This window comes from Balaenoptera borealis (assembly GCF_965194805.1).
Source record: "Balaenoptera borealis genome assembly, chromosome: 17".
Taxonomy (NCBI): domain Eukaryota; kingdom Metazoa; phylum Chordata; class Mammalia; order Artiodactyla; family Balaenopteridae; genus Balaenoptera; species Balaenoptera borealis.
In genome coordinates, this window is record NC_138876.1 from 64,411,823 (window position 1) to 64,425,525 (window position 13,703).

Genomic DNA, 13,703 nt, shown 5'->3' on the forward strand with positions numbered 1-13,703 from the left:
GTGTATATATACACACACATATAATAATTTCTTTATCCATTCATTTATTGATGGACCCTTGGGTTGTTTCCATATCTTGGCTATTGTAAATAATGCTACTATGAACGTTGGAGTGCATGTATCTTTTCAAATTAGTGTTTTTGTTTTTTTCAGATATATACCCAGGAGTGAAATTGCTGGATCATACGGTAGTTCTATTTTTAGCTTTCTGAGGAACCTCCATACTGTTTTCCATAGTGGCTGCACCAAGTTACATTCTCACCAATAGTCTGCAAGTGTTCCCTTTTCTCCACATCCTTGCCAATATTTGTTATTTGTAGACTTTGATGATAGCCATTCTGACAGCTGTGAAGTGATATCTTGTGGTTTTGACTTGCATTTCTCCAATCATTAGCCATGTTGAACATCTTTTCATGTGCCTTTTAGCAATCTGTATGTTTTCTTTGGAAAAAAATGTCTATTCAGGTCTTTTGCCCATTTTTTAATTGGGTTGTTTGTTTGTTTGTTTTTTGATATGGAGTTGTATGAGTTGTTTGTATATTTTAGATATTAACCCCTTATCAGTCATATCATTTACAAATATTTTCTCCCATTTGGTAAGTTGTCTTTTCATTCTGTCAATGGTTTCCATTTCTGTGCAAAAGCTTTTAAGTTTAATTAGGTCCCACTTGTTTAGTTTTACTTTTATTTCTTTTGCCTTAGGAGACAGATCTGAAAAAATATTGCTATGATTTATGTCAAAGAGTGTTCTGCCTATGTTCTCTTCTAGGAGCTTTATGGTTTCAGTTCTTAGATTTAGGTCTTTAATCCATTTTGAGGTTTTTTTTAATATGGTGTGAGGAAATGTTCTAATTTCATTCTTCTACGTGTAGCTGTCCGGTTTTCCCAGCACAACTTATTGAAGAGACTGTCTTCATGTTTTACCTTTTCATTCTCTTGATGCCATTTTTTGATAAGCAGAAGGTCTTAATTTTAATGAAGTTCAATTTATTAATCTATCCTTTTAGGTTTAATGTTTATTGTGTCTTGTTTGAGAATGTTTGTCTACCCCAAAGTTATGAAGTTCTTCTCTTAGGTTTCCTTCTAGAAACTTGATTGTTATACTTTTCACTTGTATATCTACGAGTCTATCTCAAATTAATTTTTGTGTGAGGTAGGGCTTAGTATCTTTTTGTGGGAGGTAGGGCTCAGTATTTTTTTCAAATGGATATCAGATTGATAAGGAACCATTTATAGAAAATATAAATTCCTAAAATTCCTATAAATTCCTATAAATTCATTCCTAATGAACTGCAGTGGTGCCTGTGTCATAAATCAGGAACCGTATACGTAGGAGTCTACTCATTTTGATTTGTCTATCTTTGTGCCAATATTACCCTGACTTTACAGTGGTTGTAAAATTAGTCCTGAGATCTGGTAATGTACTTCCTCCATTTCATTGCTCCTGAAATTCAAGATTTTCTTGGGTATTCTAGGTTTTCTGCTTTTTCATATAAATTTTCAACTCACCTGACTGATTTTCACATACACACAAAAACACCCTGGAACTTTAATAAAGATTGTACTGAATTTGTAGATCAATTTGGAGGGTATTGGTGTCTTTAAAATATTGAGTTTTCCAATGCACGAAAAAGATATGTACCTTTCAATCAACAATTGAATCAAACTTCTCTCAGCATTTGTTTTATGGATTTTTTTAGGGTAAAGGTTGTACATATAATTCATTAAATATATAACTATGTAGTATTTTGGTACAATTATAAGTGAATTTTTAAATGTTCATTTAGTTTTAGTTGCTAATAAGAAGAAATTTAAACTGGCATTTATATATGATATCTATAATGAGCAGTGACCTTGTTCATTTACTTATTAGTTCTAATTATTTGTAAATTCTTTTGGATTGTCTATGTATGCAATCATGCCTTGCACTAATAATGGCAGTTTTATTTTGTCTTTTCTATATTTTATATATTTTTTCCCCTTTTCATATTACAGTGACTAAGGCTGAAGTAGAAATATTGAATAGAAGTGATGATAGTGTACATCATTGTTTTATTCTTACCTCAGTAGAACATTGTTCGGTGTCTAACCAGATTAAGTAAGATGGCAGCAGTAAGACAGTTGTCAATAGCTTTTATCAGGTTAAGGAAGTTCCCTTCTTTTCCAAACCAATGAAAAATTACTTTTTTTTTTTGTTAGTGTGCTAATTTTTATTAAATGATCTTTCTGATTTTATTCAGATGATATATGAATTTTCTTCTTTATTCTAATAATGATGATAATTACATTGATTTCTGAATGGTAAATAAACTTTAAACTAGTAGGATAAATATTTATCATAATAAACATAATACTCTATCATATATATATATGTATATATATATATATATATATATATAATTTTTTTTACTGGGTTCTATTTGAATATTTTATTTAGTATTTTACTGTCTTGTGCTGAAATAACTTTCTAGGCCCAAGATGGAGCAACTACTGATGGGGGCAACAAATCATCAAGCTGAAACTTAGGTAACATTTGCGTTTAGTGTTTTCCTGTAAATGCTCCCCTTGACCAGAAACACAGTATATTCAGTCAGCCAATCCCCAAACACCAAGCCAACCTGAGGCTTCTTACCCAAAACAAGGTTAACTATGTGACCCCAGCAATCAGGTATTTTCTATTTGTCTCTACCTTGTTCTTTATTCTTCATGCTATAAAAGCTTCTTGCCTTCTGCCCCATTTGGTAGTTCTCTGAAAGGAGATGGTCCACTTCATGAAATGTTAAATAAATTTTGTTTGCATCACCTAAACTTTTTTCTTTAACCTTTTTTTCTAACATGTATTTTTTGAGAGGTATTGGCCTATAATTATTCTTTCTTGTAATGTCTTTGACAGGTTGATATATCAATGTTATGCTGGCCACATAAAACAAATTGGAAAGCATCCTTCATTTTACAACTTTTTGGAAGAGTCTATGGAATTTTACTATTACATTTTCTCAAATTCTTGGATAATTCACTTGGGAAATCATCTGGTCCTGAAGTGTTCTTTGAAGGAATTTTTTTTTTCTAAGTTTTTTTTTTTTTTTATTGAAGTATAGTTGATTTACAATGTTGTGTTAGTTTCTGGTGTACAGCAAAGTGATTCAGATAGATAGATGGATAGGTAGATATTCTTTTCCATTATGGTTTATAAAAGGATATTGAATATAGTTCCCTGTGCTACACAGTAGTGAAGGAATGTTTTTAATTACCTATTCAATTCATTTAGTAGATATGTTTTGTTAAACTTTTTCATTTTTTCCTGTGGAAGTTTTGTTAATTTTTCTCAACTGTTTTGCTTATTTTATCAGAATTTTCAAATGCATTGGCATAAAGCTATTTATAATATATTTATTATATTTTAATATTTGCAAGATCATAGTGGGTTCCAGTTTTTCATTCTTGATATATCTTGTTAAGGGGGTATCACTTTTATTAATCTTTTCAAATAAGAACCTTTTTGATTTGTCTGTGTTCTCTATCATTACCTGATTTCTTTCATCTATTTTTTCTCTTATTATTCTTTTTTCTTCTATAATCTTTGAATTTATTTTGTTATTTCTTTGTGAGATTCTTGTGATAGAAGTTTAAATCATTAATTTTTAACTTTTTTCCTTTGTACTGTATGCATTTAAAGCTATAACTCTATATTGAACACTGCTTTAGTTGTATTACTGAAATGTTTTGGTAATTTTTTCATTATCATTCAGTTAAAGATATTTATAAAATCCTTGTGATTTCATCTTTGACCAATGGATAAATTACTTAATTTTCAAACATTTGGGATTGTTTTGTTTATATTTATCTTTTTTTTTTCTAGTTTAATTTCATTATGATCAAAGAACATACACTGTGTGATTTCAGTCTTTTGAAATTTGCTAAGTCTTGCTTTCTGGCTCAGCATATGGTCCAATTTGATAAATGGTCCATTAACCATTAACCAATGGTCCACATATAGAACATTATTCTGTTGTTGGATGGACTCTTTGATATGTTTCTATATGTATCAAATAATTTATATTGGTTGATCAGATCTTCTATGTCCTTCCTGATATTTTTGTCTGATAATTCTATAACTTACTAAGACATGTGTTAAACCCACCCACCCTCTAAATTGTTGAATGGCCTATTTTTTCTTTTAGTTGTCATTTCTTGATATTGAAGCTATGTTATTTTGTGTATAATATTGATAATTCTTATATCTTCCTGTGGATCAAGATAAATATGAGTCTTTAATGTATAGTTGATTTAGTTGGATTTTAAACTAACATCCAGCCATTTATTTTCCCTTTGTCTCATCTCTTCTTTGTTTCTAAATTCCTCCTTTCTTGACTTCTTTCAATTAATCAATTTCTTTCAATTTTCCTGATCTATTAGGTTTTTATTTTTACATTATTTATCTGCTCTAGAAATTACAATATGATTTCTTAAATTAATACTTAAATTAATACTGCTACCATTTCCTAATCAATGCAAGAATCTTATAACAGTTTAATTCCATTTATTCCCCTTTGTATCATTGTTGTCACATATACTATTGTATATACATTATAAAATCCACAAAACATCATGATTATCATCGTTTTAAGCAGTTAATATTTATTTATACTTACTCTCATATTCACCTTTCTGGTGTTCTTCATTACCTCCTGTAACTTCATTTTTCCAGCTAGGTTCCCCTTCAGTATAGCTGAAGAACTCCTGACAGTACCTCTCACAATACAGATATTTGAGCAACAATTCTCTTAAATTTGTTTTCTTGTAATCCAAGTATGTTTATTTCTTCTTCATTTTTGAAGGATGGTTTCTATGGGTATTGAATTCTGTCTTGAAGGTTTTCTCCTTTTAATACTTTAAGGACATTATTCCCTTGCATTCCATCTTCTAGAGTTTCCATTGAGAAGTCATCCATCAGTCTTATTATTGCTCCCTTAATGACAAGGGACCTCTATTTCTAGTTACCTTTAAGATCTTTCATTGTCTTTGACTTTTAGCAATTTGACTATGATGTGCTTAAGTGTGATTTTCTTTTTATATGTCATGATTGGGATTGTAGAGCTTTTAAAGTCTGTTTGGCAAATCACTTTGGGAAAAATCTCAGTAAATCAGAGGCATGTATAAGTTGGGTTATGACTATAGATTAAAAGGATTATGGGGAGAGGGGTGTTAGTTCAGTTATCTCCTTCAGAAAACCTCTTAAGCGCCCACACCCACTCACAACCCCCAGGTCTCCCTTAGGTGCTCTCTCTTAGGACATAGCATTAGAGCACATTTCATACTACATTGTAGCTATCTTTTCCACTACTGAAATGAGCAGAATGCAAATAATATGGACACTTTTTTTCAATATTTACAAATGTGTATGTATGTGAAGTGTATAAAAATGTTAATAAAATGATTTTATTATGGCATTAAGTTTTTGTTAGATCATTTTTTGTTTGTGTATTTTGCTTGTTTAAAAATTTTAAAAACCTAGAAAATAGAATAGGTGTTTTAAAATGCCCTGAATAGTATTTAAATAGTAGAGTTGAATATAAACTAATTATTTACATAATAAAGTTATATTTGGCCAAAAATCATTAAAGTTACTTAAGAGGATCAACCCTTACACTGTAATCTGTTTCTAAATGTTTACTAAATACAAATTACCTGTAGCTAATTCAGCTTTGAACATACTTTTAAGTAAACATAAAGTACAGCATTGAATCATCTTTTAATATTTACAATTCTATGTCAGTTTCTCAAATTCTTTTTTTTTTAACATCTTTATTGGAGTATAATTGCTTTACAATGGTGTGTTAGTTTCTGCTTTATAACAAAGTGAATCAGCTATACATATACATATACATATATCCCCATATCTCCTCCCTCTTGCATCTCCCTCACACCCTCTCTATCCCACCCCTCTAGCTGGTCACAAAGCACTGAGCTGATCTCCCTGTGTTCTGCGGCTGCTTCCCACTAGCTATCTATTTTACATTTGGTAATGTATATATGTCTATGACACTCTCTTCATCCCAGCTTACCCTTCCCATTCCCTGTGTCCTCAAATCTATTTTCTACGTCTGCATCTTTACTCCTGTGCTACCCCTAGGTTCTTCAGAAACTTTTTTTTTTTTTAGATTCCATATATATGCATTAGCATAAAGTATTTGTTTTTCTCTTTCTGACTTCACTCTGTATGACAGACTCCAGGTCCATCCAGCTCACTACAAATAACTCAATTTTGTTTCTTTTTATGGCTGAGTAATATTCCATTGTATATATGTGCCACATCTTCTTTATACATTCATCTGTTGATGGACACTTAGGTTGCTTCCATGTCCTGGCTATTGTAAATACAGCTACCATGACCATTGTGGTACATGACTCTTTTTGAATTATGGTTTTCTCAGGGTATATGCCCAGTAGTGGGATTGCTGGGTTGTATGGTAGTTCTATTTTTAGTATTTTAAGGAACCTCCGTACTGCTCTCCATAGTGGCTGAATCAATTAACATTCCAGCCAACAGTGCAAGAGGGTTCCTTTTACTCCACAACCTCTCCAGCATTTATTGTGTGTAGATTTTTTGATGATGGCCATTCTGGCTGTTTTGAGGTTACCCCCCATTGTAGTTTGGATTTGCATTTCTCTAATGATTAGAGATGTTGAACATCCTTTCATGTGTTTGTTGGCAATCTGTGTATCTTCTTTGGAGAAATGTCTATTTAGGTCTTCTGCCCACTTTTGGATTGTATTGTTTGTTTTTCTGATATTGAGCTGCATGACCTGCATGTAAATTTGGAGATTAATCCTTTGTCACTTGCTTCATTAGCAAATATTTTCTCCCATTCTGAGGGTTGTCTTTTCGTCTTGTTTATGGTTTACTTTGCTGTGCAAAAGCTTTAAAGTTTCATTAGGTACCATTTATTTATTTTTGTTTTATTTCCATTTCTCTAGGAGGTGGGTCAAAAAGGATCTTGCTGTGATTTATGTCATGAAGTGTTCTGCCTGTGTTTTCCTCTAAGAGTTTTATAGTGTCTGTCCTTACATTTAGGTCTGTAATCCATTTTGAGTTTATTTTTGTGTATGGTGTTAGGGAGTGTTCTAATTTCATTCTTTTACATGTAGCTGTCCTGTTTTCCCAGCACCACTTATTGAAGAGGCTGTCTTTTCTCCATTGTATATTCTTGCCTCCTTTATCAAAAATAAGGTGAACATATGTGTGTGGGTGTATCTCTCGGCTTTCTATCCTGTTCCATTGATCTATACTTCTGCTTTTGTGCCAGTACCATACTGTCTTGATAACTGTAGCTTTGTAGTATAGTCTGAAGTCAGGGAGCCTGATTCCTCCAGCTCTGTTTTTCTTTCTCAAGATTGCTTTGACTATTCAGGGTCTTTTTTGTCTCCATACAAATTGTGAAATTTTTTGTTCTAGTTCTGTGAAAAATGCCATGGGTAGTTTGTTAGGGATTGCATTAAATCTGTAGATTGCTTTGGGTAGTATAGTCATTTTCACAATGTTGATTCTTCCAATCCAGGAACATGGTATATCTCTCCATCTGTTTGTATCAAATTTAGTTTGTTTCATCAGTGTCTTATAGTTTTCTGCATACAGGTCTTTTGTCTCCTTAGGTAGGTTTATTCCTAGGTATTTTATTCTTTTTGTTGAAGTGGTAAATGGGAGTGTTTCCTTAATTTCTCTTTCAGATTTTTCATCATTAGTGTATAGGAATGCAAGAGGTTTCAGTTTTTCACCACTGAGAACGATGTTGGCTGTGGGTTTGTCATATATGGCCCTTATTATGTGGAGGTAAGTTCCCTCTGTGCCTACTTTCTGAAGGGATTTTTTAATCATAAATCGGTGTTGAATTTTGTCAAAAACGTTTTCTGCAGCTATTGAGATGATCATATGGTTTTTCTCCTTCAATTTGTTAGTATGGTGTATCACATTGATTGATTTGCATATATTGAAGAATCCTTGAATTCCTGGAATAAACCCCACTTGATCATGATGTATGATCCCTTTAATGTGCTGCTGGATTCTGTTTGCTAGTATTTTGTTCAGGATTTTTGCAACTATGTTCACCAGTGATATTGGCCTATAGGTTTCTTTTTTTGTGGCATCTTTGTCTGGTTTTGGTATCAGGGTGATGGTGGCCTCATAGAGTGAGTTTAGGAGTCTTCCTCCCTCTGCTATATTTTGGAAGAGTTTGAGAAGGATAGGTGTTAGCTCTTCTCTAAATGTTTGCTAGAATTCGCCTGTGAAGCCTTCTGGTCCTGGGCTTGTTTGTTGGAAGATTTTAAATCACAGTCTCAATTTCAGTGTTTGTGTTTAGTCTGTTTATATTTTCTATTTCTTCCTGGTTCAGTCTCGGAAGGTTGTGCTTTTCTAAGAATGTGTCCATTTCTTTCAGGTTGTCCATTTTACTGACGTATAGTTTCTTGTAGTAATCTCTCATATCCTTTGTATTTCTGCAGTGTCAGTTGTTACTTCTCCTTTTTCATTTCTACTTCTATTGATTTGAGCCTTTTCCCTCTTTTACTTGATGAGTCTGGCTAATGATTTATCAATTTTATTTACCTTCTCAAAGATCCAGCTTTTAGTTTTATTCATCTTTGCTATTGTTTCCTTCATTTCTTTTTCATTTATTTCTGATCTGATCTTTATTATTTTTTTCCTTCTGCTAACTTTGGGGTTTTTTTTGTTTTTTGTTCTTGTTTCTCTAATTGCTTTAGCTGTAAGGTTAGGTTGTTTATTTGAGATGTTTCTTGTTTCTTAATGTAGGATTGTATTGCTCTAAACTTCCCTCTTAGAACTACTTTTGCTGCATCCCGTAGGTTTGGGTCGTCATGTTTTCATTGTCATTTGTTTCTAGGTATTTTTTAATTTCCTCTTTGATTTCTTCAGTGATCTCTTGTTTATTTAGTAGTGTATTGTTTAGCCTCCATATGTTTTGATTTTTTACAGTTTTTTTCCTGTAACTGATATCTAGTGTTATACTGTTGCGGTTGGAAATGATTCTTGATTCAATTTCAATTTTCTTAAATTTACCAAGGCTTGATTTGTGACCCAACATATGATCTGTTCTGGAGAATGTTCCATGAGCACTTGAGAAGAAAGTGTATTCTGTTGTTTTGGGATGGAATGTCCTATAAATATCTATTAAGTCCATGTTGTTTAATGTGTCATTTAAAGCTTGTGTTTCCTTATTTATTTTCATTTTAGATGATCTGTCCATTGGTGAAAGTGGGGTGTTAAAATCCCTGACTATGATCGTGTTACTGTCGATTTCCCCTTTTCTGGCTGTTAGCATTTGCCTTATGTATTGAGGTCCTCCTACGTTGGGTGTATAAATATTTACAATTGTTATATTTTCTTCTTGGATTGATCCCTTGATCATTATGTAGTGTCCTTCTTTTGTCTCTTGTAATACTCTTTGTTTTAAAGTCTGTTTTGTCTGATATGAGAATTGCTACTCCAGCTTTCTTTTGATTTCCATTTGCATGGAATACCTTTTTCCATCCCCTCACTTTCAGTCTGTATGTGTCCCTAGGTCTGAAGTGGGTCTCCTGTAGACAGCATATATACAGGTCATGTTTTTGTATCCATTTAGCCAGTCTATGTATTTTGGTTGGAGTATTTAACCCATTTACATTTACATTTAAGGTAATTATCAATACATATGTTCCTATTAACATTTTCTTAATTGTTTGGGATTGGTTTTTATAGGTCTTTTCCTTCTCTTGTGTTTTCTGCCTCGAGAAGTTCCTTAATCATTTGTTGTAAAGCTGGTTTCGTGGTGCTGAATTCTCTGAACTTTTACTTGTCTGTAAAGGTTTTAATTTCTCTGTCAAATCTGAATGAGATCCTTGCTGGGTAAAGTAATCTTGGTTGTAGGTTTTTGCCTTTCATCCCTTTAAATATGTCCTGCCACTCCCTTCTGGCTTGCAGAGTTTCTGCTGAAAGATCAGCTGTTAACCTTATGGGGATTCCCTTGTATGTTATTTGTTGTTTTTCCCTTGCTGCTTTTAATATTTTTCTTTGTATTTAATTTTTGATAGTTTGATTAATATGTGTCTTGTCTTGTTTCTCCTTGGATTTATCCTTATGGGACTCTCTGTGCTTCCTGGGCTTGACTGGCTATTTCCTTTCACATATTAGGGAAGTTTTCAACTATAATCTCTTCAAATATTTTCTCAGTCCCTTTCTTTTTCTCATTTTCTTCTGGGACTCTTATAATTCAAATGTTTGTGTGTTAAATGTTGTCCCAGAGGTCTCTGAGATTGTCTTCAATTTTTTTCATTCTTTTTTCTTTATTCTGCTCTGCATTAGTTATTTCTACTATTTTATCTTCCAGGTCACTTATCTGTTCTTCTGCCTCAGTTATTCTGCTATTGATTCCTTCTAGAGAATTTTTAATTTCATTTATTGTGTTGTTCATCATTCTTTGTTTGCTCTTTAGTTCTTGTAGGTCCTTGTTAAATGTTTCTTGTATTTTCTCCATTCTGTTTCCAAGATTTTGAATCATCTTTACTATCATTAGTCTGAATTCGTTTTTAGGTAGACAGCCTATTTCCTCTTCATTTGTTTCATCTAGTGGGTTTTTACCTTGCTCCTTCATCGGCTGTGTGTTTCTCTGTCTTCTCATTTTGCTTAACTTACTGTGTTTGGGGTCTGCTTTTCACAGGCTGCAGGTTGGTAATTCCCATTGTTTTTGGTAAACCTTACCAGTGGGTAAGATTGGTTCAGTGGGTTGTGTAGGCTTCCTGGTGGAGGGGACTGGTGCCTGTGTTCTGGTGGATGAGGCTGGATCTTGCCTTTCTCATGGGCAGAACCACATCCAGTAGTGTGTTTTGGGGTGTCTGTGAACTTATTATGATTTTAGGCAGTCTCTCTGCTAATGGGTGGGGGTGTGTTCCTGTCTTGCTAGTTTTTTGCTATGGGGTGTCCAGCACTGTAGCTTGTTGGTCATTGAGTGGAGCTGGGTCTTAGTGTTGAGATGGAGATCTGTGGGAGAGCTTTCTCCATTTGATATTATATGGGGTCAGGAGGTCTCTGGTGGACCAATGTCCTGAACTCAGCTCTCCCACCTCAGAGGCTCAGGCCTGACACCCGACCAGAGCACCACGACCCTGTCAGCCACATGGCTGCCTGGGCTATTCGGAGGCTCTGAGAGAAGAGGGAATTGCAAGGCGGATCAGAGGCTGGCATCTGAGCCATGGAAGGAGGCAGTGGTGTCCACCCCGGAGCCATCCATGGCTTCGGAAAGAGCCGTCCTTATTATTTTTTATTAACTATTATTATTCACTTGGGAAGGAACAGGTCATAGATTTGGCTCTTGGATTTTTAGCTGCCAACAATATTCATATAAATAATATATAGACATTTTCAGAAAGGTAAAACATGTCACTAAAGTAACTATATTGGCTGCAATAAATCTGGGAAAATGTCATAGATAAATTTCTAAAACCTCATCCAAATCTAAATTTGTATAATTTTATGGGTTAATTACAGAGTAGATTATTAATCTCAACATTTTCAGATGGCCAACCTTTGTAATAAATTGCAAGATTATTTAGAGTTTACGGCTCTCTAACAAAATAAGGCAATAAAAAGGGAAGTGACTGTACAGCAAGAATTAATTAATTAAGCAATTAAAAAGAGTAACCTAGTTATTTATTTGCATTATTCTTGCTCTTCCTTCTCCCACTAATACTATTACTGACAGACTACTGAATAAAGTTTTGTATTGCTTTGTAACTCTGTATTTGCAATGTACACCACTAAGGTTGTACCCTCAAAACACTGTCTTTCAAAATCATTTGAAAGATTTTTGTCCCCTCCATACTGTTTCTTTTGTATTCCTGGAGTAATCATCTTAATCGTTTTAAATTTACTGTTCCAGTTTTATTTTCACCAATTAAAAACAAATATCTATTATTTCCTGTGTGTATATATGTATTACTCCCTCTTGTCTTTCTTACAAGGTTAACATGCTAGTTTCACTCTTACATATCCTGCTTTTCACTTGTACTCACATCCTGGCAGACCACTCTATCAATTTAGAGATTTTTCTCATTCCATGCTCATTTGCATAGTATTCTCTTATGCCAATCCCCTTATGATGGATCTTTGAGTTGTGTCTGGCCTTTTACTAGAATAATGCGATAATGATTAATATTGTACACATGTCATTTCATATATTGCCAGTGTATCTCTGGAATGGATTTGTGGAATAGGAATTGCTGGGTCAAAGGGTAAATGCATACACAATTTTTGGAGAAAATGGCATATTCTAAGGCTTGTAGAATTTTAATTATTTTAGAATTCACTTTTTTTTGTTAGAAAAAAATCATTTCTGAAGAGATAATTAAGGACATTGCTCAATTTATTATGTGAAAACTCACAGAACAAATCCCTGTCTACACTCACGTTTGGTAAAACAAAAGTGCCCCTGGATAAGCGGCCACATTAACGTCAATCAATAGGCTATCAGTAAAGGAAACATGCCAAGACCTCACTCCTCTTTCATCAAGGGAGACATTTGGGGCCAGAGAGATTCAACAAAGGTTGGTGCCACCTCTCCAGTTTGCTAAGACAAAGCCAGTAGCTCCTGCAGTGTTGGCTTAACAGTGCAAGCCCAGGTCAGGAAGAAGTTGGCGCCCTTGGTACTGCAATGCCAAGGTTACTGTCTCAGAAGGAACTGGGTCAGAGTCACTGGCAGTGGGAATAGGCTTTGCTCCCAAGAGCATAGTCAGCTGTTTCCGGGAAAGCTGCTGTTTGCCTTATCAGGGTGGGCCTGCTTCTCATGAGGTGGTCAGTCATCGCTCTCACTGTTGGGGAAGACTGAATGGGATCAGGCACCCCCCAGCCTCCCATTTCTTCACTGTCAGAGGTGTGCAAGACTCAGGGACAAGACTTCTTTTGCATCCATCTGGCCTAGTCTGAGGGGCTATAAACTGCAACACACACACACACACACACACACACAAACATCAATGAATGAAACCCCACCTCCTGTAGAGATGGAAAGAACTTTCCAAACATGTGGATGAGAAACTGGAGGCATAAAAGAGGAGGAAATAAAGTGAAAAGGGAAGACTAGCAAGGGAAAGAGAAGCTGAAAGGGAGCCACAGAGTTCTGGGGGATGCGAGACATTCTGAAAAGGCTTAAGGTAGTGAGGCTTTCTTATCTTATGTGAAATAAGGAGAAATTTAAATTATGATGTCCTAGATTTGGGTCCTTCTCAACAAACTAGCCTGGGAGTAACCCTCTGCAAGGCAGAGCCACCCTGTAAACCAACAGCCTTGGGCCAACTAGTGACCAGAGATGGTGCTTCTCCCCCAGGAATGCCTGTGGTTTCTCTTCTTGTCCTCAATATGGGGAAGCATGAAAATATTTATGTTCAACTGCTGCAGTTTTCCTCAGTCAGAACTTCTTGATATAAAGTTATTTTCCTCGTTTTCCATAGAACTGTGTTTTATATTAGTACCTCAAAATATTTTTTGAATTAAACAGAAAAAAAATGGAAGAAGGAAGGAAAGAGGCAGGGAAGGAAAAAAAGAAATGGAAAAAAAGAAAAACAGAAGATCTAATGTATTTCAGTGATGCTCAAAGATATAATCATTGCTGCTTTAGAAAAGTAGTTCATTCCTTATCAAAACTATCATGCCATCTACT

The 13,703-nt window shown here is 34.4% G+C and overlaps 1 long non-coding RNA gene across 1 annotated transcript in view; it reads right to left on the bottom strand.

Moving 5' to 3' along the window:
- The window catches only part of LOC309614866, a 527,064-nt gene that overhangs the window by 16,901 nt on the left and 496,460 nt on the right, over nt 1–13,703 (bottom strand). The window lies entirely within an intron of this gene.